This window comes from Mytilus edulis, chromosome 8 (assembly GCF_963676685.1).
Source record: "Mytilus edulis chromosome 8, xbMytEdul2.2, whole genome shotgun sequence".
Lineage (NCBI taxonomy): Eukaryota > Metazoa > Mollusca > Bivalvia > Mytilida > Mytilidae > Mytilus > Mytilus edulis.
The window spans coordinates 25,773,443-25,801,288 of record NC_092351.1 but is presented as its reverse complement, the minus strand read 5'-3'; the positions used below and the strand labels follow the sequence as shown (position 1 = coordinate 25,801,288).

The following is a 27,846-nucleotide window of genomic DNA, read 5'->3' as shown; positions in this document are numbered from 1 at the left end:
TAATCTATATAAAAAAAACCAGAAACGAGAAACACGTATAAATTACATAAACAAACGACAACTACTGTACATAAACTGGATTTGAAGCTAGCTAAACCTCTCACTAAGACAGTGACAATCGAATTCCATTATTATGACAACGATGTGCCGAACAAAACCAGACACAATATGTACAAATGTATCAAATAAGGGAACAGCTACATGAACCTCACCAAAAAACTGGGGTGATCTCAGGTGCCCTATACGAGTAAGCAGATCCTGGTACCTGTCGTGTTGCTTCAGTTATTACAAAGTATGTTTTTGAAGTTAGTGGATAGAGAAATATTATAAAAGCAGTCAATGATATCGGTCAACGTATTTAACAAATATTTCATTGTTAAGATGACCAAGTACTAGCTTCAATATCTTATAATCTTTCGTATCATTTTTAGATTACTAAGAAATGAAGATACATTTCAACGACTTTTAAATTTGGTTGAAAACAATATATGATTATACGGAATATGATTATGCACTATCGGAGTGTAAATGTCCTTGTGACACATCTTTGTTATTGAACTTAACGTCCGCATTTCACCTACAAATATTTTAGCTCTTAAGTATTGGCCGTTTCTGAATATTAATACATTTAATACATTTATGTATATTCTTATTTATTCGAGACACGTCACTGGCGATGCTACCAATTTATTCAATGTATATGCATGTACAAAATACGGGTTATATATCACGATTCTTATATCAACAACCCTTTAAAGATTGCTGCAGAATTGCAATCAGATTGACATATGCATGTTTTGGTGTCGGGGCGTTGGTTGACTGTCGTCTTTAAAACATGCATTTGTAATTATTAAGTTATTGTCACAAGGCTTAAAGTTTTGACAACCAAACAAGACGTAGTTACACTATCTTTATATGTAATTTTAACAACATTTTGCAAAGGAATATTACGTTGCCAAGTGTCTACAAAATATTTAAAAAAAGAAAGGTCCACTTCACCTAATCAGATAAGCGATTTTAACGGAGGTAATTTGAAATCGACAATTAACACGAATAAAAACAACACTCACTAGGAAGTTAGAAAAGTTCTAGCGTAAGAATAATATCATGGGTCGAGGTCAACAAGGCTTGTTTTTTTTTGTACACAAATTAGGCCGTTAGTCTTCTCGTTTGAATTGTTTTACATTGTCATTTCGGGGCTTTTTGTAGCTGAGAAGGCGGTATGGGCTTAGCTTATTGTTGAGGGCCGTACGGTGATATATAGTTGTTAATTTCTGTGTCATTTTCGTCTCTTGTGGAGAGTCGTCTCATTGGCAATCATACCATATCTTCTTTTTTTTTTTATGTTGATCACACTTTTACGTTAACATAATAAAATCTGTTTATCCAAAAAAAAAAAACAATCATAAGAATCATTTAGAAAATGGAATAAAACTGGATTATAACAGCAACAACCATTTAACTTCAAAATGGGGCGGGGCAATGTTTTTTCAGAGTCAGAATTTTGTTTTTGCGCAAAGCTCGAGGCTATCAATCAAATGATTTTGTTTTTAAATTTAACATTATAAGGTATGGGGAATTTTTTTTTTAAATCTGCTTGACCGAGATTTTGTTTTTTCAGATTCATGTTCGAGATCTCTTCGGGTATCAAATCTATATATGAAATAAGTAGTAATGGTCTTTGGTACTTCTAACTGTAAATTGCGATTTTCAGACTGATCTTAAAATCGTAATTAACACCAGGTTTATTATATAAGCAGTCTGGTTTGTATAAGCTTTAAAATTTTAATTTCGAAAACAACTGACTCTTACTGTGCCATAATATTGCTATTCGAAATTATAAAACAAATTTGGTCATCGTATCTCACAAACTACGTAGACGTGTTAAGAACAGTTATGGTAGTAAAACAAATAATGTGTTTTCCTTTTTATTATAAAAAGATACACAAGTAATAAACTTAAACAACGTTCCTCTAGATTTTTTTTGCACCTGGTTAAATATGCGCTTCACTAAATAGTTGGTCTATATTTTGTGATAAGCAGAACGTTTTGTTGACATAAGACAATAAACATTGACAGATGTTTACTGTTATCAAGGGTATTACTTGTTATTTAAACAAATAATTTTTCTTTCACAACATACCACAATAGAAGAGAAAATGTCCTTTTCACAATGTAGTATAGGGATCACGGTTTATGAGACATTTATTTGTTTAAAAGAAAAACTGAAAATAAGACAAACATCTTATTACTATAATTATTTTGCAAAACAGTACAACAGAAAACATAAATACAAACAAATAACCTAAAGATACTATTTAATTTGACAAAATTGATAATGCGCCACAGTTGTACCAAATAGATATTTTACTCCCATTAACATGTTTTGAAAAGTTATATTGCAAGATCTTATTAACCTTCCAGAGCGCATAAAATCTCATCTGAAAGTTTTTTTTAGGAGTTTGTGTTGCTTAGTTGTTAGTAGTATAGGTACATGATGTAGTAGCGTGTGAGCCTGTTGTGTTTTGTTTTTGCCATGGCGTAGTCTTTGACTTACGAGTTTGGAATGTCCCGTTAGTAATTATCGCCTCTTTGTCGGAACCAATGATATGTTACTTATAATTGATAAATAATGATATGTTCTCACAGTAAGGCCCTGACAGTTCTACAGTTTAGCGCTGAATGAAAGATTTTTGAAATACTCAAATAAATATGCAAGTAAAATAAAAGAAGTACATATATTGATCCCGATTTACTCGTGTTTCTTTTTAAAAGTAAAAAGATTTTTAAGGAAATCAGTTAAATAGTAAATTTAGCAAATGTAACGTGAACAATGAAAATATCTTGCAAACATATACACATTTTGTGGGAATTAAGATATGATTGTACAGAACAAAGCAATATCACATTTCTTATCGAGAGAAACGTACGCATTTCACCTACAAATATTTCAAACCTTATCGGTTCTTACGTCCTGATATTATTTCATGTACTGTACAATTCTTTTTTTAATTTATCCAATACACGTTTGTGTTCTGGAACCTCTATATCTAATTTACATAGATACATATTCAAAATATTCATTAGTTGTCTTATAACAACGGCACTTCTGAATATCATTTCATGTACTAAATACAACTCTTTTTTATCCAATACACGTTAGTGTTCTGGAAAATATATATCTAATCACATACATATTCAAAATATTCATTTAATTTAAAACCTCTTATAACAGCAACACTTCAAGACTGCTGCAGTAATTTAATTAGATAGACATGTGTCGGTGCCTTTTCGTTTTTCGTTGTCGTATATAAAATTTACATTATGTAATTATTTAGTTATTGACAGTCTTTGAAAATTGTTGAGCAAAGCAAATTAGGCGTAGTTACGCTTTCTATTAATGTAAACTTTATAGAAAGCAGGGTTTTTTTTTGTCAAGTGCCCACGACAGTTTAAAACAACCCAACAAATGTCAGTGTTCAACACGTTCAAAAGAGGTCAACACGGAGGTTTTTTATCATATCAAAAAGTCATGTATTTCTCAAATTGTTTATAACGGCTTTACATTATGATTACATCCGTGGAATGTGTACCGATTGGTAATTTAGTCTTTATAAACATTATTCATATCTGATTTGTCATTAACTTCAAACTAGATCTCCCTATGTTTTTTTGTTGAAAAAATAGTTTGTTTCCAGTTTTTTGGAGAGAAAAAATAATTTGTTTTTGACACTGAGGGAAAAATTGTTTGTTTCATCCTCAGCTGCCACTATATGTAATGATAAAGTTAAAAAAAAAATGTTTTCGACTTTTCGCCAAAAAATAGATTGTTTTTCGCGAAAAGGCCCCCCAAAAAAGTTACTGTGCATAAACACTATGTTGTGATGAAAATATTTTCCATAGTATAAATTTTATAGCGTATACAATATCTAAGTTGATATCCTCGTGCTATTTATTTTGTTCGTGTAGTATAGCTGTCCCGTCTACATGTTTACTTTTTCATTTCTTCAACTCAAATACACGTGGTGCTATTTTTTGTAAGGGAGGAGTTACCATCTGATTGATAAATAATGTTTTGCTGATTTACCCTAGATACTAAAGTGCAGAACACATCTTAAAGAAAATATTGCATCTATTGCAAAATGCTGATATATTCTAAGGAAGTAACAGAGTAAATTTGAATACACTGAAATATGAGTGTTACTAGGTAAATGCGCATTTAATCTTTTTTATCAGACTATTTGAAGTACTGATAAAAAAATAAAAGGACCAATTGTTTAATGAAATGTTTATTATAACAATATGTACTCCACAATACATGGTTTATAATTATTATACATACACTTAGAAACAAGTTGTTTTTGAAAACTTACAAATTAAAACAGGTTATCTTAAGGTTATCACATAGTACTAAATGAAACTCTACGTGACTAGAATATTTCAAACTGCGCAATACGTCAGAGGTCCTTTGAATAAATAAAAACAAAGATTGACTGATACAAAATTGAATCATGAGTGACATTTGTAATCATTGTCCATTTTGAAGAATAAATTACAATTAAATGCATGTCTAATTAAATTGGCCTATTATGGTTTACTTTTATGAAAAATGACTTGGATGGAAAGTGGTCTCTTTGGCACTCATGCCACATCTTCTTATATCTATGTAAGATACAACACAATTATACCACATCTCTTTATTGTTATGTATTAACTAAATTTAGGTCTAAAATATATATAGGTCTTTTCTTGAATAAAAATAACATCGGGATCTTTTAAAAATCAATACATTCGTAAAAGAGGATTTGAAGCTCCTTCCAGAGCACCATAGAAAAACCCTAGATTATGGTGAGGTTCTTGTTGCACAATCTTTAGGTTTTTTTTATGTTGTGTGTTCAGTACTGTTGTTTGCCTGTTTGCGTTTTTTAGCCATAACGTTGTCGGTTTATTTTAACTAATGAGTTTGAATGCCCTTTTGTTTCTTTCGACTCTATTTGCGAATATCTTAAATTACATTTATATAACATCTTTTTTGCAATATATAGAGGTTATATTCTTCAATGTTGTAAGAAAGTTACAGGAAAACGATTTTATTAATCTGCAACACAGCATGTAACAAATCTTTATAATTTATTATCATTGACTTCTATAACACTATGTCAACATATGATTTGAACTCAAATTAGGTAATCTGTCCGAGTATGACATCCACGATAATTTAAAATTGATAATTGTTTTATATTAAAAATTATTGATTTGCGTTAAAACCTGAGATTAGATCTTTTTTTTTAAATATCTAAGTGAACTGTTTTTTTTTCACATGTCGCACTGTATCTCAAGAACGATTTTTGATTATTGCTTAATACTTAACACACTTCTTAGTTATATTAATCTTAAGATCTGTATACTTTTTGGTGATGATTCAAAATTTCATTGAGCATTTTGTTAAAAAGGGGGTTAGTTTTTTTATATATGTCGCGCCGTATCTCAAAAACGATTTATGATTATTGCTTAAAACTTTACACACTTCTTTGTTATATTAATGTGAAGATCTGTATACTTTTTGATGATAATTCAAAATTTTATTTTTGAGTTATTGAGTATTTTGTAAAAAAAAGGGGAGTTTTTTTTTACATGTCACACCGTATCTCAAAAACAATTTATGATTATTGCTTAAAACTTTACACATTTCTTTGTTATATTCATCTAAAGATCTGTATATTTTTTGGTTTTGATTAAAAAAATTATTTTAATGATATTTAGTTTTTTGTAAAAAAAAAGAGGGGGGTTCAAATGTCCCGCCGTATCTCAAAAACAATATATGGTTATTGCTTAAAACTTTCTCAGAAACTATTTATGATTATGGCGCAGCTGTTTATTTCAAAAGCTGTCATATCTAACTTTTTACTTTTTCATCTCGTGTACATTTACATCAATTTCCATTAAAGAATGAGTAACCATTGATTGATAAATGATTTATATGTTGATTAACCCTGGATGTTTCAGTGCAGATTTCTCAAGACAAAACGTTCTTTTTTCAGTTTAGGCCCACTAGTACTACAAGAGGACTACAATTAAACATACTCAATAAAAAGAAACACTTTTAAAAATAGATCCGTCAAAACAGCTATTCTAGTTTTATCTTCAAACATATTTACAAGCAAGAACAACTATAAATAAATGAAGAATACTTAATTGCAAATAAAAATATAGTCAAATCAAATGGGTTTCATTACAGCTTTTAAAGGCATGATGATGTCATAAATATGTATAATTCGAAACAATTCCAGAGTTGTATGATACTTTTTGATTTTATAATTCAAGATTTCAAAAGCTTAGTTTTGTCGTGCTTTCACCCTTTTTGGTTATTGTGGATTGAAATGACAACAGAATATACAAGTGATACGGATAAAACAAGCATAACTATTTTACAAAAGAAGACCATATGGACAGATGCATAACATATTTCTGGCAATAGAGTGTGTCATATTATCAAATTCACAATTTATTAAATCACATGCAATTTTCATCACTTGCGCATACAAATAAACAATCCAGTTATAGCCAGAAAAGAAATATTTGATAAAAGACTAAAATATATGTTAACGAAAAGTGTGCCTGTTTTAAAAACATGCTCATATATTCAACAATTTTGTCCTTTGCTTTCATTTGTTTATACAAAGTTTACAATGAATATGAATACACAGAATTTTTAATGTTACTCAGTACGAAGGCATTCATTCTTCTAGTTAGACCATTTGAAGTACTGATACATGTAACTAGATTCAAATGATTGTATAATTGACATGTTTATCCAAATAAATATGTACTCCACGTACATGATGTATTCTTATACATACATGTATTATCAAGTTTGTTTTTGAAAAACGAAGTAAGATTATCTAAGGTTATCACTAATCATGGTATCTATAATGAGTTTATATAGTACATTTAGAACTTTACGTGACTAGAATATTACAAACTGTGTAAATCGTCAGTGGTCTTTTGAATAAACATCAACAAATATCTTCTGATAAAGGAATTGCATCATGTCAGTCATTTGATACTACTATCTACAGTAAGAATCAATTGATAATAACATGCGTATGAACAAAATCATATTCTTAGTTAGATATTTGTCTTTTCCTGAATATAGATTAAAGCGGTATTCTTAATGATTTTACAAAACGAAGATTCATAAACTATTAGTAAATTGATGTTATACATTCATATCCGTACTTGAAGAAAAGGTAAAATAACAAAAATAACGAATACCGAGCGAGATTCTGAACTGAAAGTTTCTAAGCAAATGGCAAAATCAAAAGCTCAAACACATCAAACAATTTAAAGAACTGTCATATTTCTGACTTGGTACAGGCAGTTTCTTATGTAGAAAATGGTAGATTAAACCTGGTTCTATAGCTAGCTAATCCTCTCAATTGTACGACAATCACATACAATTCTTTTATACTGACAATGATGTGTGAACAAAACAAAACGTTAAAAATGTCCAAAAATAGGATAGATCATCGTGTTACAACTTTCATCGAAATAAAAACAATCAAACTTGTCAATAAAGATAAACAAAAAGTCATAAAGACAAGCACATAAGCAAATATGAAAGACAAAAACACAATTTAAAGAACTGTCATATTTCTGACTTGGTACAGGCAGTTTCTTATGTAGAAAATGGTAGATTAAACCTGGTTCTATAGCTAGCTAATCCTCTCAATTGTACGACAATCACATACAATTCTTTTATACTGACAATGATGTGTGAACAAAACAAAACGTTAAAAATGTCCAAAAATAGGATAGATCATCGTGTTACAACTTTCATCGAAATAAAAACAATCAAACTTGTCAATAAAGATAAACAAAAAGTCATAAAGACAAGCACATAAGCAAATATGAAAGACAAAAACACAAGCATTTACCATAAGACAATAACATAATGACGGGATGTATAAGTACCGAGCTATGTCAAATAGATAGTACCAAAAATAGACTAAACCGTAAAAGTTATAATTTACAAATACAAATAAAACAATACTATAACACGTAACTAAAACTATTAATTCACTTTTGCTGAACTAAGTAGAAGTTGTTGAATGGAACGGGAATACGTATTACAAGGCTAGATGGCTGCATTCAGATTGGGTACTTCATGTTTAAAATACTGGACTTTGATCTCTTTTACAATGGTGCAATGTGCGTATCTAGCAGTATTGAATGATTCTACTGGTTTTTCAAACATTGTAAAATACAATGCACACATTTACGATCATATATATTTATTATCGATACTTTTATATCGCATTGCACACTATTATGTTTTATCGATTCATTCATATCGCATTGCACACTATTATGTTTTATCGATACATTTATATCGCATTGCACACTATTATGTTTTATCGATACATTTATATCGCAGTGCATACTATTATGTTTGATGAAATTAGGTTTCAGTAACTACGAAATGTTTTTTTTTTGTGCCTTTAGTCTTTTTGTTTAACGTGTTTGTGCTTTACATCTTTTTGATTAGTGAATAAAAAAGGAGAAGTGGTATAAGTGTCCTGGAGACTTTTCGCAACCAGAAACAAAAGGACGTAGAAGCTCATTTCAACCGATTTAAAGTCTTTTATTATGTTGTGCTATAACCCACTGTCCCATGCAGTATAAGAATTTAGGGCCAACAAACATTCGTTAACTCGCCGTTGTGTTGTATGCCTGTACAAATTCAGTAGCATATAATTCAGTGGTTTTATTTTGTTTATTTATATCAAATTTGTTTATCGTCAATTATTTTACATTTGTCATTTCGGGACTTTTAAAATAGCCTGGTATGCGGTATGAGTTATACTCAATTGTTGGTGGTCATAATGTGACCTATAGGCGTTACATTTTATGTTTGTATGAATATTATCTATATCTAAATCTATAGCATATGTTAAAACTACAATACTCGGTATATATAAACCTAAATGCTAGATTCGAGTGGGTTAAGATTCACACAAAAGATCTAGAACAAGTTAAACAAACACAGCATGTGCCAAATGTTCATATATATATCATTATCGTTTTCTTCGTTAATACTTTGTCAATATTTAATTTGCACTCATAAAAGATAATTTGATCGAGTATGACATCCAGGATAATAGACAATTGATAGATATTTCATGTAAAAATTAATGATTTTTGTTTAAATCTTATTATAATATTTCTTTATTAAAGTTTCAGAAATTTCAAACATACTTTAAATCTAAGACATTGATAAAACAATCCCTGTCTTCAAACTTTTCTACGAGCACTTGGATTATCAATGAACGTTTTGAATAACAATCAATAAATAACGCTGAATAAGAAGCTGGAGGTCTAGCTGGCTATAAAACAGCGTTCAACCTATCATTTGTTTTTTTTCAATATTGCTAGGTTTTTATTTTGGTTGTTTCGTCGATTTATAGCGTTTGATTTTGTCACCTATTGCATTTGCCGTGTAGTTTTTGTTATTCTTTTTATTGGCACAGAAATATTTTTTTACACCTGTGTACAAGGTGTAGGCATAACATGTGTCTATTGTCGAGAGTTAAAACTGTTTTTCAAAGCCTTCCAGAATGCGCTTCATTGGTTTCCTGATTTTTCACTTATTAAACAAATATATCTGTGTGACCACGTGAGGGACGCAAAGAAAGAGAAATCGGCAATAACATTTAGGATATTTTGTTTTTTTTGTACAAAATGTGACAATACCGATAGACATATCTTAACGATATGACACATATTTACGATCCCTCTTGATTTCCGCCCTTTTTATATTGATTAAGGAAAAATGACATGTTATTATACAGTTGTATGTTTGTTATTAATTACTGAATATAATAAATATTTAATCGCCTCAAAACGTAGATTGAATTGGTTCCAGATTGATTTGAAATTAGATAGGAAAATTCATATAATATCATGTTCATTATATGATTTATAATTGGCATTTTGGAATAGATCAGTTGCTACTTATTGTTATATAGTATATCATGTCTTATTTGTTGCTCATATATAGTCAAATTCAACCTACATCCTTGAGTCTTGCTGTCGACCTTGCGACTGAATTGTGACTTTATATAAGTAACACGATAGATGCCACATGTGGAGCAGGATCTGCTTACCCTTCCAGAGCAAATGCGATCACCCCCGGTTTTGGTGGGGTTCGTGTTGCTTGGTTTCTAGTTTTCTATGTTGTGTATTTTGTACTATTATTTGTCTGTTTGTCGTTTTATTTTCTAGCCATGGCGTTGTCAGTTTATTTTCGATTTATGAGTTTGACTGTCCCTCTGATATCCTTTGCCCCTTTTTTATGCCCCACCTACGATAGTAGAGGGGCATTATGTTTTCTGGTCTGTGGCTCCGTTCGTCCATCCGTCTGTGGTTTCATTCGTCCGTCCAGGTTAAAGTTTTTGGTCAAGGTAGTTTTTGATGAAGCTGAAGTCCAATCAACTTGAAACTTAGTACACTTGTTGCTTATGAGATGATCTTTCTAATTTTTAAGCCAAATTAGACTTTTGACCCCAATTTCACGGTCCACTGAACATAGAAAATGAAAGTGGGAGTTTCAGGTTAAAGTTTTTGGTCAAGGTAGTTTTTGATGAAGCTGAAGTCCGATCAACTTGAAACTTAGTACATTTGTTGCTTATGATATGATCTTTCTAATTTTAATGCCAAATTAGATAATTACCCAATTTCACGGTCCATGGAACATGGAAAAGGATAGTGCGAGTGGGGCATCCGTGTACTTTGGACACATTCTTGTTACAGATTTGTTTTAATATCTTCATCTCCAGTACCTAGTTTTTTTATCACTATTTCTGTTCTCTGCACCGTTTTGTTTATAACTGTATATTAACTTTTTTAAAATTAATATGCCACATATGCACCAGTTAATTATCATCTTTATTCAGATGGAAGACTGAAAAACTTAAAGAAGAAATATTGTTATGTGGATCCAGTTGCTTTAAAATGTTTTAAATGTGACCTGATAACCTTAAGAAATTGTTTAATGTGATCTTAGGCGAAATAGGGGTTTCTTACTGGAGCTATTTCTCAATTCAGAATGTATAAGCCACTATAAATACTCTGTCATCCAAATTCACATACATTCGAAGTTGATTATTATATTGTAATAAACTTTCTCAGCGAATGAAACCGAATCAGTCTGTTTTAGTTGTGCATTCACCATGCATATTTCCCCCGCAAACACTTGTACGGTACTGTTGGTAGGATTGGCCACAAAAAAGTCAAAGGATTCCATAAAAAAACTGCCGATGAAATAATACTAATTGATACAGAGATTGGGGAATTTCTATTTCAGAAAATAATTAAGTTATAAACCACTGTTAAAAAGAATGTTATTCAAATCTCTTTTGTAAAAGCAGTCATCATATAAATTTTGCCGTCAACACTTGTACGTTTTGGTTGGCAGGATTGACCACACAAAAGTCAAAAGAATCAATACCATGGCATACTGCAGCTGAAATAATAGCAAATAATATAAAGATTGGAGAAATTCTATGACAGAAAATAAATAAGATATAAACCACTGTTTAGCTGTTTAATTACTTTTGGTAGATACGCTCGAGACAGAAATTTCGAGAAGATTAAAACAACGATAAAATTGATATGATAATTTTTTTCAATATATCACAAATCAACCTGGGTCTGTTTTTTTCCAAGAAACTCCATCCTTTATTAGTTTAAGTGCTGTTAGATAATCATACACTGGAATTTTTAAAACACAGACCTGAGAAATCAATAGATCGTATCGTAGCATTGGTTACAGGAAGAAAGTGTCCTTTTGAATTATTCTCAAAATGAAAAAGTAAAAAGTAAAAATTAAGATTAGCAGTTTTGAAGAAATCTCATATAATCCATGTCTTATAAATGACGGTTGTGTTTAGTTTTTCGTGATTGCTATTCTATCAGCATATATCCTAATTTGATTAAATATGTAAGCTTTGGGTAGCAAGTTAATCATATCAATATTTACTACGTATTTTCCTTATGAGTCTAATGTATAAATTCGTTTTTTTATCCTTGTTATTTCATCTTTTACCAAAAAATATTAGAAATATTAGATTAAAACATATTTTTTTAAACTTACGAACCATAATCTCCATTCTGGTTAACTGCAATCATTGCACCACGAAACATTGGACAATATTGAGTTATCAGCCTCATTGCAGATGTTAGTGCATTTAATGGACCCATGCCTACCTGCATCATCATAACGGCATGAAACCTATAAAGTTTAGATGAGGAACAAAATAAAAAAAAAATCATTCTGCAATAGCATGTTTACTGTTAATGACGCTTTTACACTAAATCAATCTCATGTTGAATGTGCACTGTTTGTTCTTCTAGTCTTTGAAACATGATTTTTATTATTTGAACTAGCGGTTCTCATGTATATGTTTTTCTTCTTCCTTTCAACAAGAATCAGGGGTCAGTTATAAAAACAAGACATACAACTTAGATTGATCGTCAATGTCAAGTCAGTACACTTACGATCAATCTTAGTCGTCAGTTATTTTTTTGTGAAATCGACTTTATGCTGTTGGTTATATCGTTCGAATTGTTTTTAAATTCGACATATCCAGGTATTTGATAGCTTGATTTACGGTATAGGTTTCAGCATTGTTGAAGGACGTGAGTTGACCTATCATTACGTACTTCTATGTCACTTGGTCTCTGAAATAGTTGCCTCATTGGCTATCATTCATACCACATTTTCTTTTCCTTTTTGTGTACAATCAATATAGAAAATCAATTTATTTGGTTTTTGCTCGATCGATCGATTTATGACTTATGAACACCGGTATACTATTGTTGCCTTTATATGACTTGAGCCATAGAAATTTGAGTTCATAATTAAAAGCTAATAGATAGACTTCACATTCATTGCATTACTTAAAAAAAAATTAGTTTCGTACGCTGGTAAAAATTGCATCATAACATCTCCATTACCGGTCGAAGCAGCAGCGCCAACACCATTCATAGCATACAGTACAGCCTGTGACTTCCTCTTAGTTATGTCCACCCTCTTGCATGGTCAACATCCAATGGTGAACATTTATTGGGGTATTCAATCTTGAGATGTTGGCCATTTATTGGGGGTCATAAATCATAGGCAGATTTTTTATCTAATTATGTTACCTGTTAAAATCAATCAGGGTTGAAGTTTTCAGCTGGTATGTTTCATTAAAATTTACCTGTATAGGTAACTTGGGTTTCTTTTAAAATTGACATTTCACCTTTTTATGAAAATGTAGAATAAAATATGGTTAAAGTCTGTTAATTTATTATTATTTTTTTGTCTTTAATTTTATTTAAATTTTTTATTTTTTAATTGTTTTTTTTTTCCTTTTTGTATGTTTTGTTTCTTCCTGTTTTGTTTCTTATTCTTTTAATTTCTTTTTAGTAAGAATCTTGAGTAGAAATGACAAAATGTCAAAGCTAAAGTAATTGAATAGCATTTGAAATAAACAGACTTTTAATAATTGTTTTTTAAGTAAAAGGTTTATATAAATGTACATGATGTACATTGTATTCAATTGTTTGTTAACATTATTAAATGAGTTATTACTATTAATAATAACAAATAATCATGCAAGTGCTATTTTAAATACAAAAAATGAAAGTAATTAAACAATTTGGTTTCTTAACAAAATAAGATGATCAACATCAATCCTTTTACAATAGATTTTGATAACATCTAATATTATTCAGGAAAACTACAAGTACCATTATATGGTTTAGAAAAAAACTTATTTTGTTTATCTAAATTTTCTTCAAATCTCACAACAAGAGTTGTGCACAATCACCGAAAAGACTTATTTTCCAAATGTCCACCTAGTTATCATCAAATTTTGATAAATGTTCATTAAAAATGCTAATCATAATGAAAAATGTTCCTATATATCTGAATCAAGTGAATCTTATTAAAAGAAATTATGTAAAAAAATTGTCCTGAAACTTATTAAATATGTTATCTTCAGTTTGGTTAATTTTTTTCAAAATTTGTCTCCAGAAAAAATAAAGTGCACTTCTAAAGATGGTGACACTTTAATGGTCTATTTAAATTCATTTTTTTCCCAGTGTATTATATTGTCGATAGTGCTGGACTGGCATGATACATACATTCTTGGTATACATTTACAAAGAATATTTCAATCAACCTAGGCCTTTTAGATAAAGATAATAATTGCAGGGACTTGAAAGAATTAAGACTTTTAAAGTCCTTAATAAAAAATGAATTTAAAGAAAAGTCTAAAAATAATAACTTATGATAAAAACTGTAAACTTGATTGTGTCAATTAAGGTAGAGAATTTTTGGTCATAATTTAGAAATAGAAAATAGAGGACAATATAAAATTCCTAGAAACAAATGAGAAAGGATAGAATGTGTAAACTGTGCCTCTTGTATGTCAATGGAGAACACTCCTTCCTTGATTGTAAAATTAACAAAAAAAACTTTGAGATAATCCATTTGAAAATTATTTACCTTCTCATTATAATGTCTCTAACCCAAGAACAAAAAGTAAAAGAAATGCTTAACCTCTAAAATATGGATCATGTTTAAAATATCATATGACAATAAAAATATTATCAAATTTTGCTGTAATGAATATTTCTAATACTTATCAATATTTTATTCAATAAAGAAATAATGAATTGCCTAAATTTTATTTAGCGTAAGTCCTAAAGACAATCTTAATCATATGTTAAGATCAGTCTATCTACAATAATGAACCATTTTGATTTTAGAAAATTAATTTGAGAAACACCTTTGTCAAAAGAAAAAGGCAGGCATTGTAAATGTTTGCAATATATTTAAAAATGATATTCATTTATTCTTCACTACCAAAAAATAGACTTAATATAAAAAATAACTTAAATTGATCAAAAATTATTTAAAAGGTATAATATCAAAACTAATAGTCAGGAGACAATTATTTTTTAATTAAGCTGTTTGTTCAATTAGTTTCATTATTTCATTTTATTTTTGAATTTCTTGTCATAATCACAGTTATTAAATTTGTAGTCTCGATTACCCAGACGCATATTTAAATATAGCGTCTGGGGTGATTAACCGGACTGGTCAAATATTTATAGGGGGCGTAACAAATAATTAAATATAGAACATATCTATAAATAGCACTTCCGTTATCCCCAACATAATTTAAAAAAACAACAGCAGAAAACAGTGTAGTATATGTACATGTATATGACATTCTTGTAGCTCACTCTATGTTGGCCAACTAACTTGCTGGTGGTAAAACGTCAAATAAATAAAACTGCTTAAAAAAACATTTCACACGTATTCCTGTTCTCGGAGTTCTTGTCTGAAACCACAGGCCTTAAATGCGTTATATTAAGGTACACAAATGTATCATAGGAATTTTTTTTCTGCGACAAGTGCCTGTGTCTGAAACTGAGTGATTTATAAACATGTAATAAAGATCTAAGAGTCAAAATTAAGCTTTAATTGGCCGTGCTTAAATATATTCAGATATTTTTTTTCGTTGATTAAAAGTACTTTATATAAGTTTTACTCATTTTTTGTCATGGTTTTTATCTTCGACTTCATCATTAACTACTTTTCTAGTTTTTGGCTGGTTGTGTCACCCCTCAGGCTGGTTTCCCCATTACCTGGGTACCGTAGACGGCGGCACCCAAACGCCCTCCTCGATTTATTCTGAGGCCTAGTTACGGCCCTGTGTAACTGAATATTATAGCACTCGTCATAGGCGGATCCACCCCATTTTTTTCGTAGGAAAAATGTGGTTGATTATGTAGGGAAACACTGTAGCATGAGTGTGTGTAGTTCCCCTCTCTAATAACAAGTTCTGGATCCGCCACTGTTCGTGTATAGAGGACAAGGCCGTAACTAGGCATCTTATTTTAGTGAGGCAAAATAATTGAGCCGAGCGAAGCGAGGCGAAATTTTTTGTGGAGGGTATGAAATGAATGGTGCAAAATCCTGCATTCTAGGCATTATTAGAGAGTTTAATAATGTTTTGAATTTGGACACTTTTTATGTAAATATTTCATATTTTAAGACTTTTACTAACACCAAATTTTTAACAACTTTATTTAAATTTATATGTAAGACAATGTAAGATAATCATCCAAATATCACTGATTTGAGTCTGCTGCCAGAACATAGAACAAACATTGATTCAGTAGAGTTTGCCAAATTTTTCTATGGCCGGTTCAGTCAAATCGTTTCAAAATCAAAATTTGGTCTGCTGATATCCTTATGGCGATGAACATAGAGCATGACAAGACCGCACAATCTCTCGCCAATCACGCATGGTCTTTTCCAAGTTTTCAGTCGTTTCAGGACAGTCTGTGTTTCTAGAGGTAGCACATTATCATCAACACAATGAGCAATGTCTTTTTCCAATTCTTTCTCCATCGTGATCAGCAATTCGATAACAGCATCGATAGTAACAGTTTTGTTTGCAAAAGGGAATTAAGCTTTTCTGTAAGCACCATCATACAGTCGCAGTTACAAAATATTAAACTTGCTTTTATGCTGACAAAGACTAGACAAACTAGGGATAGAAAGAGATAAGATACATGTATATGATTCTATCTATAGAGTAAGTATATGATATGGGTACAGGGTAATTGGAATGGAGTTTTTGACGTTTACATGTAGGTCAGTAATTTCAAATTATTTCTGGAAATAGTTGGTGGTATTTTAGTTTCAGTATCTATAAATTTAAGGGTTAGGTGTTGGGGTGTCCGATTCCGAAACCCCGAATATAAAAAATCGAAATTCCGTAGTCCCGAATAAGTAAAGATAAAATCATGTGTTAAAGGATTTACCATTCCTCAATAATATCAAATTGGAATATGGGATATTCTTTCAATTTTTAAGGTTAATGAAACATTGATAAAAACTAATCCATCCATGTTTCATATTATTTATATTTTATTTATCTGTAAAGAGAAAGATTAAAGTTCGTGAAATGAATATGCAGACAGGACTACCCCCTTGCGATGCCCAGTACTTGATTTGTCAAAAGTTGGTCATGGAAGCGGAGAAATGAATACGCAGACAGGATTGTCCCCTTCCGAAGACCAGTACTTGATTTGTCAGTCTACTTATCGTTTTTGGATTGTTATAATGAAGTTATATGCAATACTCAGACTCTGTTCACAAAAAAATTAGTTTACTAGAATTATTCCTTCTTTACTTTTAGTGTCGCTTTTCATTTTTCTGCAAGAGTCTGTTTTTAACTAGAGATCCATGATGATTATCGTTACTAGGTTAATGTAGTCGAGAAACATCACCCGTTGAGATGATGAGTTATATCCAGGAAGAATAGTTTAAGGAATGATGACAAGTTATAGAAATTAAGGTTGAGACAGAACAACAAATGACTATTTTATTTATAATGTATAAAAAAAAATAATCAGTGTCAAAATTTTAGTGAGGCAATTGCCTCACTTGCCTCAAGGGTAGTTACGGCCTTGGGATACCACGCTCTCTGTACGCTTCAAAATTGGTCCGTAGGTTGACCGTTATACTTAAATCTATATTTCTGCTTCAATACAATATACCCTTATTTTTTAGTGAGTCATAATTTCTTCAACCCGTGTATTCCGAACGGGCTATAAATTAGGACCTCCTTTATATAATTATTGTTAATTTCTTTTCATCATGAACATTACCATTATTTACCACAAGACGATAAAAAAGCAACCAAAGATTAAACTATTTTTATTTTATGCACACCGGTCCACTTTATTCCCTTATCTTCATACTATAAAATACCATTATTCTCTCTTTGTATTTTATTACATCATCCTAAACATGCATGAAATATTTGTCACTGGACGTTAAGCAACCAACCATCAGTATATTGTGTCACCGTTAGTCTCTATTCTTTATTTTTTATCCATTTTTCCTCGTTTTGTCTCATTATTCTCATTTCTGTAAATTCCTGTAATAACTTAGGGACGACATCAAAAGATCAATGTAAGATAAAAAAAACTTAATTCAAATAGTTTGGGGGTGGGGGTTGAACTGCTGCAAGATTTGGTTATCCGACATTGATTTTTACATATATCCATATGGGTCAATCAATTTTTCCCAAATTAAGTTAAGAGGGGGGGGGGGGTTGGGTCAGTGACAAAACTATGTGAATTAAGTTTTGTATCCTTTATTGAACTTTTGATGTCGTCCCTTATGATGTCCTTTTTTTTATAAATCTGATGCACTCACCTTACCAAAAAGGACACATCAAGTTACATCTATGTAAAGAAAAACATCTCATAAAAATACTATAAGATTGCTTATGTAGAAAAACTTCCTAAACAGGTATAACTTGCAGATCAGCGAAATCACACAATAAGCCAACTCAATTTTTATTTACAAAATTAACTGATCTTTAAACTGCAAACGACAGAATAGTCTGAATGTTTCTTAGCTGTTTCACCAATAATCGCCTAATCCTTTTAGGAAGAAAATATGTAGGAACCAACCTTCACACAAAACCACTTTGCAAGTGTAGCCCGTGTCCATGGAGAAATATAGAACTTAAACAGTCAGTCATGAAACCCAATACTCTTTGAATGCATGTTTGAATCATGTACATGGAAAAGATGGAATGGGATTTATCTCATACTGCATAGTAACTTGTAAAAAAAATTTAACTCAATAGTGTATTCTAATTCTCCAACTCTTATAATATTCATCATGTATTAGCATGCAATAAAGGATAGATTCACAAGAACAAAAACTTCTCATGTGAACCTTTTAAATAAATATAAGGAAATTGGTATGATTTCTAACGAGGCAGCAACCCAGCAGAGTTCAAATGACATGGATATACGCAAATGTGATCACTGCATGACCTTCAATATCAAGAAAACTCAGTATCATATATTCAACTATAAAAAGACCCCACATGAAAATGAGATACAATTCAACCGTAAAAACTAACTCTTTAATTGTTCATATGATTTTTAATTTGTTAATACAAATCTAATTTCCCTACCATGTCTGACAACAATGTGTTTCTTGATATTTGTTTCATTTAATCAATATACGGTTGTGTATTTTTTTCGATTTGTGGCGGCTGTCTAAATAATGTATACCTAACATGTTTGGTAATGTGATCTATTTAAACTGATTGATGCTTCAGTAATTAAAAAAAAAATCTTTCGGTTTGAACTTTGTTCTTATAAAATTGAAGCATGGTTATGATACAATGAAAATCCTGAATATTACATGTTTTTTAATTCTTCACATTTTACACATAAAATCTGTGTTCATAAATCATCATTGGTTTGTCTACAAAAGAAAGTAAATATTAAAATCATATTAATTTTTAGTCACCAGCATAGCATATATATATGGAAAAAAATGTTTAAAAAAACCATCATAGAAATATATTGTATAAATGATTGTCCTGGGGCAAGCTGAATCCCGCATCAGGGTGCAAGATTATATTGCTGCGTTGAAGACCCGACCCATTGGTGACATCGAACTGTTTACTGCTTTTTTGTCGGGTTTCCCAGTGTCTCTTTGACACATTCCCTGTTTATTTTCTCTATCCAAACCATGCATGGATTTTTCTCATTGTTGAAGGCCATACAGTTGCCTATAATTACTCACATTCAATTGATTTGAACTTGAGTGGATAGTTCACATTGGTATTCATACCACATCTCCTTATTTGTGTAATATTGAGCTTTTGGCAATTTTATCTTCACTTTTTGTTTTAGTCTACACGATAAACTGTTAATCATGACGATTTCTAGACTACTTTTGGTATTTTATGGCATTAGATTCACTGGTTGCTGCCTCATTTACACGTCTTTTCATTGATGCTGAATATATTGTTTAACTGTCTTTTGTTTTGCAGAAAATTGAATGTACAAATCATTTTGACCATCTAGTATAAAATCTTCTAGCATCTCCTAGATACATTTTGTTTGTTTTTTCTTTGAAAGTGTACATCAGTCATCATTGTGTATCTCTCCTCCCCCCCCTTTTTTTTACACATATCAAGATTAAGATAGATACAACAAACATATCTTGGATGAAGGTGATTTTTCGGCGTCTTAGCAGTTTTCCATCAAGTATTTATAAAGTTAACGATACTACACATCAACCCAAAATGTATTTATAACGTATACGACTGATCGAGTGGTCCCAGTCAACATAACAATTGACATTTTATTGTATAATTATAAACTCGTTTTCGTTGCACGGACATGCATGAAAGAATATAACTACTACTTGCAATTAATGTTACAGTGTGTGTTGTTATAACATCTTACCAAGGTTGGATGTGCTGGTTTTTACTTCGCCTCCATGTCCATGTAAGCCATGCTGTATGGTGTTTTCCATGAATTGTATGTCGTCACAAAAATATATAAATAGCTTTAAACAACAATCGGTACACTCGGGCTTTTCAATAATATTATCGTAATGTCATTTCTTCCGAAGTCAATAACCAACTTCTTGGTTATTCGTCTTGGACATTATCTTTGACAACAAGCTAAAAAAGCCGATACTATTCCGAATGTCATAAATTACCATTTTTATATCACTTGTCATCCAGACGCTCTACTTTGAAAAATAAAGCGGCTGGATGATCGAGACTATTAAATTTGACAAACACATACATGTATATTTTACCTGAGACACCTGACCTGTAAGTTATATAATTTTAACACTTCAATGCATTCAAGATTTCCCTTTAGCCTTGACTAGTTTTTGAGTAATACCTTGTGTATTAAAAAAGCAACAGGGGGTATGATGATGGACATATAGGGCCACCATGGTGAACATATTTTTTATGGCCACCATTAATAAGATAAAGTCACAGGTAGTACTGTATGAACCTGCTCCAACTATAGGAGAATCACCTACCCGTCTATATGAAAATACATTTTATTTTGAACATTGTTAAAAATAAATTTAGAGAAAAAGTAGTATAATGGGACTATTTAACAGCAGTAGACTACTTTTTGCCTAAATTTACCGTCACAGTCACCAACAGGATGACCATGACTTAAACAAGAAAATAAAAAAAAAAAAAAAAAAAAAAAAAATGGTAAACAAGGTCAGGATGTTCCCGCTACTACAGAAAAAAAAAATCTTGGTTGAAAACAAAAGAAATCAGAAACAACATTGCTAACAGATTTTATAAGGTCTTTAGAATCAAATGAACATTTGCTTCAGTAAATACCCAACTTGAGTTCTAAATTTAACAACAGAAGAACAAAAGCAAATAAAAAAGAACAATATTGGTTGCAATCAGATATGGTTTTATAACTTTTGTGAATTCCACTGTTAATTTGTTTTGAGTATACACGTACAGCGAGATAGTTTTTGAAATGAATATTTGCAGATAAAATGAATATTTTATCTATGCTTTTCAGATATAATACCCGGGAATTTTGTGATTAAGTCCATTAGTAGATGTTCCAGAACTGATATCGCCGTTTTGGTCAATAGCTAACATTGCAATGGTATCGTGGTTATCTATGTCAACGCTATCCATTATTGATGACGTAGTTGTGTTGACTGGGGTGTAGGGGCCACAGCTAGAGGAAGGATCTGGAGAAACATTCTGAAAATGTGACATAGAAGTTCAAAATTATAAGTCACCGTACGGCGTTCAACAATGAGCGAAACAAACATCTCATAGTAAGCTAATATATCATACAATAGGCACCGCAATGACAAAGGTAAAACAATTGAAACGAGAAAACTAACTAACTCATTCTTTTCATTAGACCATTTGAAGAAGTACTGATAACTAGATTCAAATGATCAATTGTATAATTGACATGTTTATCCAAATAAATATGTACTCGTGTACTCCACGTACATGATGTATTCTTATACATACATGTATCATCAAGCTTGCTTTTGAAAACGAAGTAAGATTATCTAAGGTTATCACTAATCATGGTATCTATAATGAGTTTATATAGTACATTTAGAACTTTACGTGACTAGAATATTACAAACTGCGTAAATCGGTCTTTTGAATAAACATCAACAAATGTCTTCTGATAAAGGAATTACATCATGTCAGTCATTTGATACTACTAGCTACAGTAAGAAGCAATTGATAATAGCATGCGTATGAACAAAATCATATTCTTAGTTAGATATTTGTCTTTTCCTGAATATAGATTAAAGCGGTATTCTTAATGATTTTACTAAACGAAGCTTCATAAACTAATAGGAAAGTTGATTTGACACATTCATATCCTTACTTGAAGAAAATGTAAAATAACAAAAATAACAATCTCCGAGAAAAATTGTAAACTTAAAGTCTCTAAGCAAATGGCTAAATCAAAGTTCAAACACAAGTCAGGAGCCTCTGGCCTTTGTTAGTCTTGTATTATTTTAACTTTTAGTTTCTTGTGTACAATTTGGAGTTTAGTATGGTGTTCATTATCACTGAACCAGTATATATTTGTTTAGGGGCCAGCCGAAGGACGCCTCCGGGTGCGAGAATTTCTCGTTGCATTGAAGACCTGTTGGTGACCTCCTGCTGTTGTCTGCTCTATGGTCCGGTTGTTGTCTCTTTGACACATTCCCCATTTCCATTCTCAATTTTACATCAAACAATTTGTAAGAACTGTTATATTCCTGACTTGGTACAGACATTTTCTTATGCAGAAAATAGTAGACTATACCTGGTTTTATAGCTAGCTAATCCTCTCAATTGTATGACAGTCGCATAAAATTCCTTTATATTGACAACGATGTGTGAACAAATCAGACAAGGTGAAAATGTCCAAAAATAAGATACAGCAGTTAATATCGTGTTACAACTTTCATCGCAATAAAAACAAACAAATTTGTCAATAAAGATGAACAAAAAGGCATATAGATAAAGCACATAATCAAAAATGAAAGACAAGAATACAAGCATTAACCATAGGAAATTAACATAATGACGGGATGTATAAATAACGAGCGACGTCAAATGGATATTACCAAAAAATAGACTAAGCAGTAATAGTAATAATTTACAAATACAACTAAAACAATACTATAACACGTAACAAGTAATTCACACTATTAATTCACTTTTGCTGAACTATGTATAAGTTGTTGAAGGGAACGGGAATAATTATTACAAGGCTAAATGACTGTAACAACATTGGGTACTTCATGTGTAAAATTCTGGACTTTTTACAAAAGTGCAATGTGCGTATTTAGCAATATTGAATCATTGAACTAGTTTTTTTCCGTCCTTGTAAAATACAATGCAACTTAAAATTGGTACACATATTTATGGTCATATATATTTAGTATCGATACTTTTATATCCCACTGTACACTATTATGTTTTTCTTGACTATTAATGACGTTTTAACACTAATTTCATTAGATGAAATAAGCTTTCACTAACTACGAGATCTTTTTGTTTAACGTGTTTGTGCTTTGCATCTTTGTAATTATGTTATAACATAAAAGATGGGATATGAGTGCCAATGAGACTATTCTCCAGCAGAAACCAAAAGACGAAGAAGCCATTTTCAACCGATTTAAAATTTGTTATTATGTTGTGCTAGAACCCACTGTCCCAAGCAGAATAAGGATCGAGGACCCAAAAACATTCTTAAACTCGCTGTTTTCTTATATGTCTATACTTTTGTTAGTTTATATCATATTTGTGTATCGTCAAATGTTTTACATTTTTCATTTCGGGGCCTTTAATAGCCTGGTATGCGGTATACGTCCTGCTCATTGTTGATGGTCATAATGTGGCCCGCAGTTGTTACATTTTTATGTTTGTATGAATATTATTTACATCTAAATCTATAGCACAATTTAAAACTACAATACTCGGAATACATAAACCTTAATGCTAGATTCATGTGGGTTAAGAATCATAGAATATAGTTAAACAAACACAAAATGTGACAAATATTCATTTATATTATTATCGTTTTCTTCGTTAATACTATGTCAATATTTAATTTGCACTCTTAAAAAACAATTTGATTGAGTATGCCATTCAGGATTATAGACAACTGATAGATATTTCATGTCAAATTAATAATTTATGTTTAAATGAGATAAGCACAGATTTTGTTTTATTAAAGTCTTTGAAACATTTTAAAAACCTTCCAGAAGAAAATTATTAAAAAAAAACTTTTATCAAACAGGAGACAAAAATTGTTCCAAATTATTATACAGGACCTCACAGACTATACTTCCTTGTATTTGAACTTTTAATACTACATGTACGTTAATATAAGTTTATAAGTAATTCTTTGTTGCAAACCCTGTCGCATTCTGAGTTATATTTTCAAAATCCTAATCCAACACGTTTATATCAATTTGCAAGATTTTAAACCATCGAAAATCCATCAATACTTGATATTATTTTCATTTTACTACGCACACTAAAATTATCAATATAAAAAAGAAGATGTGGTATGATTGCTAATGAGACAACTGTCCACAAGAGACCAAAATGACACAGACATTAACAACTATAGGTCACCGTACGGCCTTCAACTATGAGCAAAGCCCATACCGCATAGTCAGCTATAAAAAACCCCGATATGACAATGTAAAACAATTCAAACGAGAAAACTAACGGCCTTTTTTATATAAAAAAAAAACGAAAAACAAATATGTAACACATAAACAAACGACAACCACTGAATAACAGGCTCCTGACTTGGCACAGGCACATACATAAATAATGTGGCGTGGTTAAACATGTTAGCGGGATCCCAACCCTCCCCTAACCTGGGACAGTGGTATAACTGCACAAAATAAGAACGAACTATAAAAATCAGTTGAAAAAGGTGTTCCTTTCTATTCTGAAATAACATCAAATAACCCAGAACTAGAAGGTTAGAGTTTAGCTAGCTATAAAAGTAGGTTCAACCCAACATTTTTTTTTCGGAACTTGCCTGTACCAAGTCAACAATATGACTGTTGTTTTTCGGTTGATCCGTTGAGACGTTACGCACGGTATTGCGTCGCAAGACGTAACATGTATAATTGACAAATGTGACGCCATATACTAACTTTGACATTTTGTTATCAAGAGCGGAGAACTTACTCTATCGACTTTTATCAAATAAATACAATAAGTTGAAGAAATGTTTCAAAATTTATATAAGGCAATTAAGTAAGGATCGTTTTTATTTTCTGATCTGTAATGAGATGAAAACAAATGCAATTTTTTTCAATTTTATTTTGGATAGGATACATAGCAACCTTTAAAAAAATCTTGCTCCCGGAGGGACACATGAAAACTAAAATATAGCTGAACATTTTTTTGACAAATTGAACATAAACACTTATGGTATTTATTTCATAAAAATCGGTAATATAATAATTCAGCAATTTCTTTTTATAAGGATTTTAGTTGAAATGTTTTTTTTTTTTTTTTAGATTGAACTCACTTTTGTCCAATATTTGTATGTGTCTGTGCGAGTTTTCAGACTATTTCTCTATCTTTTTAGCATAGATGGTTTTATTTTACAAATACGTATTTATTTGATTCTTTAAAAATTATAAGACCATTGTACCTCGGATTCTAATCGGTTTCTAATCTATAAAGGTGTTTTAGATTTGCATGAAAACTTTTTTCCATAAGAAATTATCCCTCGGCCCATCCACACTTTCCCCCTATGTCTATAAAGGGTTTATTCCTTATGTTTGTGTGTTTTTCTAATCTGAGTGTTATTTTGATTCAGCAGACCATTTTGAAATGAACATTTCCCGGCATCATTTTAACTGCCTAAACAGTTCGTAAATAGTGTGTTTTTGTATAAAAGACACCACTTTGCAGGAACGTCAAAACGACGCCCTTGGACATAATGGCTAGACATAGGGAATGCTTTCCGAAAAAAAATTGTAAGGTCATCATGGTTGTATGAACTTATAGTTTGTATCTTATAAATATATTAGTTTTGTATTATAAATGCACATTTAGTATTTATACAACATGTTTCACCTAAGGTATGGACAAAAATTACGTTTGGACATAGTGGCTAGACATTCGATTTTTTTAAAATTCTGCTTTACACTTGAAACTATGAAAATGTTTATCTTTTTCAGAACGTTCTATTAAGTATAGTTTTAATATGACTTTATTACTTTTTAGGTATAATAATAAAACTGAAATGTTAATAAACTTTCCTCATAACACATTAAGACAGGTTCCTCTGCTGAATATTTCGTTGAAGGCTTGCTTCAAATTTCAGCCAATACCAAAAACGGGTATGATGTTATAATCTAAATCTAGTAGGAAGCTGATATACTCAATTTCGCAGATTGTATGTGCAAAATTACAACGGAACATAGAAAAATGCAGTTTATTTAATTTGAAATGTTACGCCGGACTTGAAATTTTTAACGTAAAAGTAAGATTTGTGTGTTCAATAAAATAAATATATGGTGCAAAAATTTATAAAATTAACTGAAAATAAAAAAAAAACATGTCCGGGCCTTTCTGTAGATATACGGATGTTGGTGATTTTATTTTGTATAGGCAAATAGTTGCTGTTCTTAAATCATATAATAACGTAATTTTAATCCGAACGCATTACCGTGCGTAACGTCTTATTGATAGCGTTTGATTTTGTCGGGTGTTTTTTTTTTATGGCATTCCCCTTTGTTTATTTGCCGTGGAGTTGCGGTCTTTCTTGATTTTTATCTTTCCGTCTTTTTTTTTAATCGATTTAGGAAACTAACATGCTATATAAAACAGCATATTCATACTTTTTTACTTATAGTATAATAGAATTTAATATCGCTTCAAGAAGCACATTGAGTTGGTCGAAAATTGATTTGATTTAAGATATCCAAATTCATATTATATTATGTTCATTATATTATTTTCAATTGGTATATTGGTATAAATCAGTTAATTTAGTGCATGTAGTTGATCTTTAGTAAACCATGTCTTATTTTTCGGTCAAATCCAACTGAAATTTTATACCGAGGATATTACCAGCCCAGTAGACGTGAATCTTGCGGTGACATAACAATACTATTGAAACAGTCAATTTTATATGCATTTACTGTAGACGAACTTTTGATTTTTATACAATAAGGTTTTGTACCAAGGAATAGTTGGCCTAACTCTAATTTGACACATCTTTTAAAAATTGTTGTTTTCAATGTTTCGAACTTCATAATGGATTTGACCTTCCAATTGACAAACTATCATAAAAGAAGACAAATACAAGTAAAAAAATATATCTACATACCAAATAACTTACACAATATACGCTTTATGGTATGACTGAGAGACATAAAATCACATACAGAATCTAAACTGGATAAGATTAATGCAACAGTTGTTATAGGTTTTCAAGTCTCTTAAATTTACTAAAAAGAAATATACTATAGTCAGAGTGAATGGCTTGAACTCCAAAAGAAGGGACAACCGAGTGCATTTACAAGTGTGGGTATCCTGCTATGTAAGAATCACCTACAATACGAATTCACACTACATCAAAATGTCAAAATCGGTAATACGACACAATCGTTCCAATTATAGATCATGCAACTACGCTGGTATCTTAGGTTCTTAAACCGAAAAACATACCGCTAGTGAGTTCTATTTGGATTAGTTGCGTAAAGTGTAAAAAAAACATGTTGTTATTTAGTTTTTATAATCTTTCAGCATTTACTAGTCATATTTGCCCTGATCTTCTGTCTTCTATTATACTTATAATTCCTACTCACACGCGAATTTTATTACTTTTTTTAAATATATTTTCTTACAGTACGTAACAGAATCAGTCTTTTAGGAAATAATAACAAATGTA

The 27,846-nt window shown here is 30.9% G+C and overlaps 1 long non-coding RNA gene across 1 annotated transcript; it reads right to left on the bottom strand.

Annotated features, from left to right (window-relative positions):
• Positions 1-19,228: 19,228 nt before the first annotated feature.
• LOC139485188 (uncharacterized) lies at positions 19,229-20,682 on the bottom strand. The gene is made up of 2 exons (XR_011655271.1): positions 20,353-20,682; positions 19,229-19,360 (listed from the first exon to the last, which is right to left on the bottom strand). It is a non-coding gene; the product is annotated as an uncharacterized lncRNA (long non-coding RNA).
• Between the last annotated feature and the right edge of the window lie 7,164 nt (positions 20,683-27,846).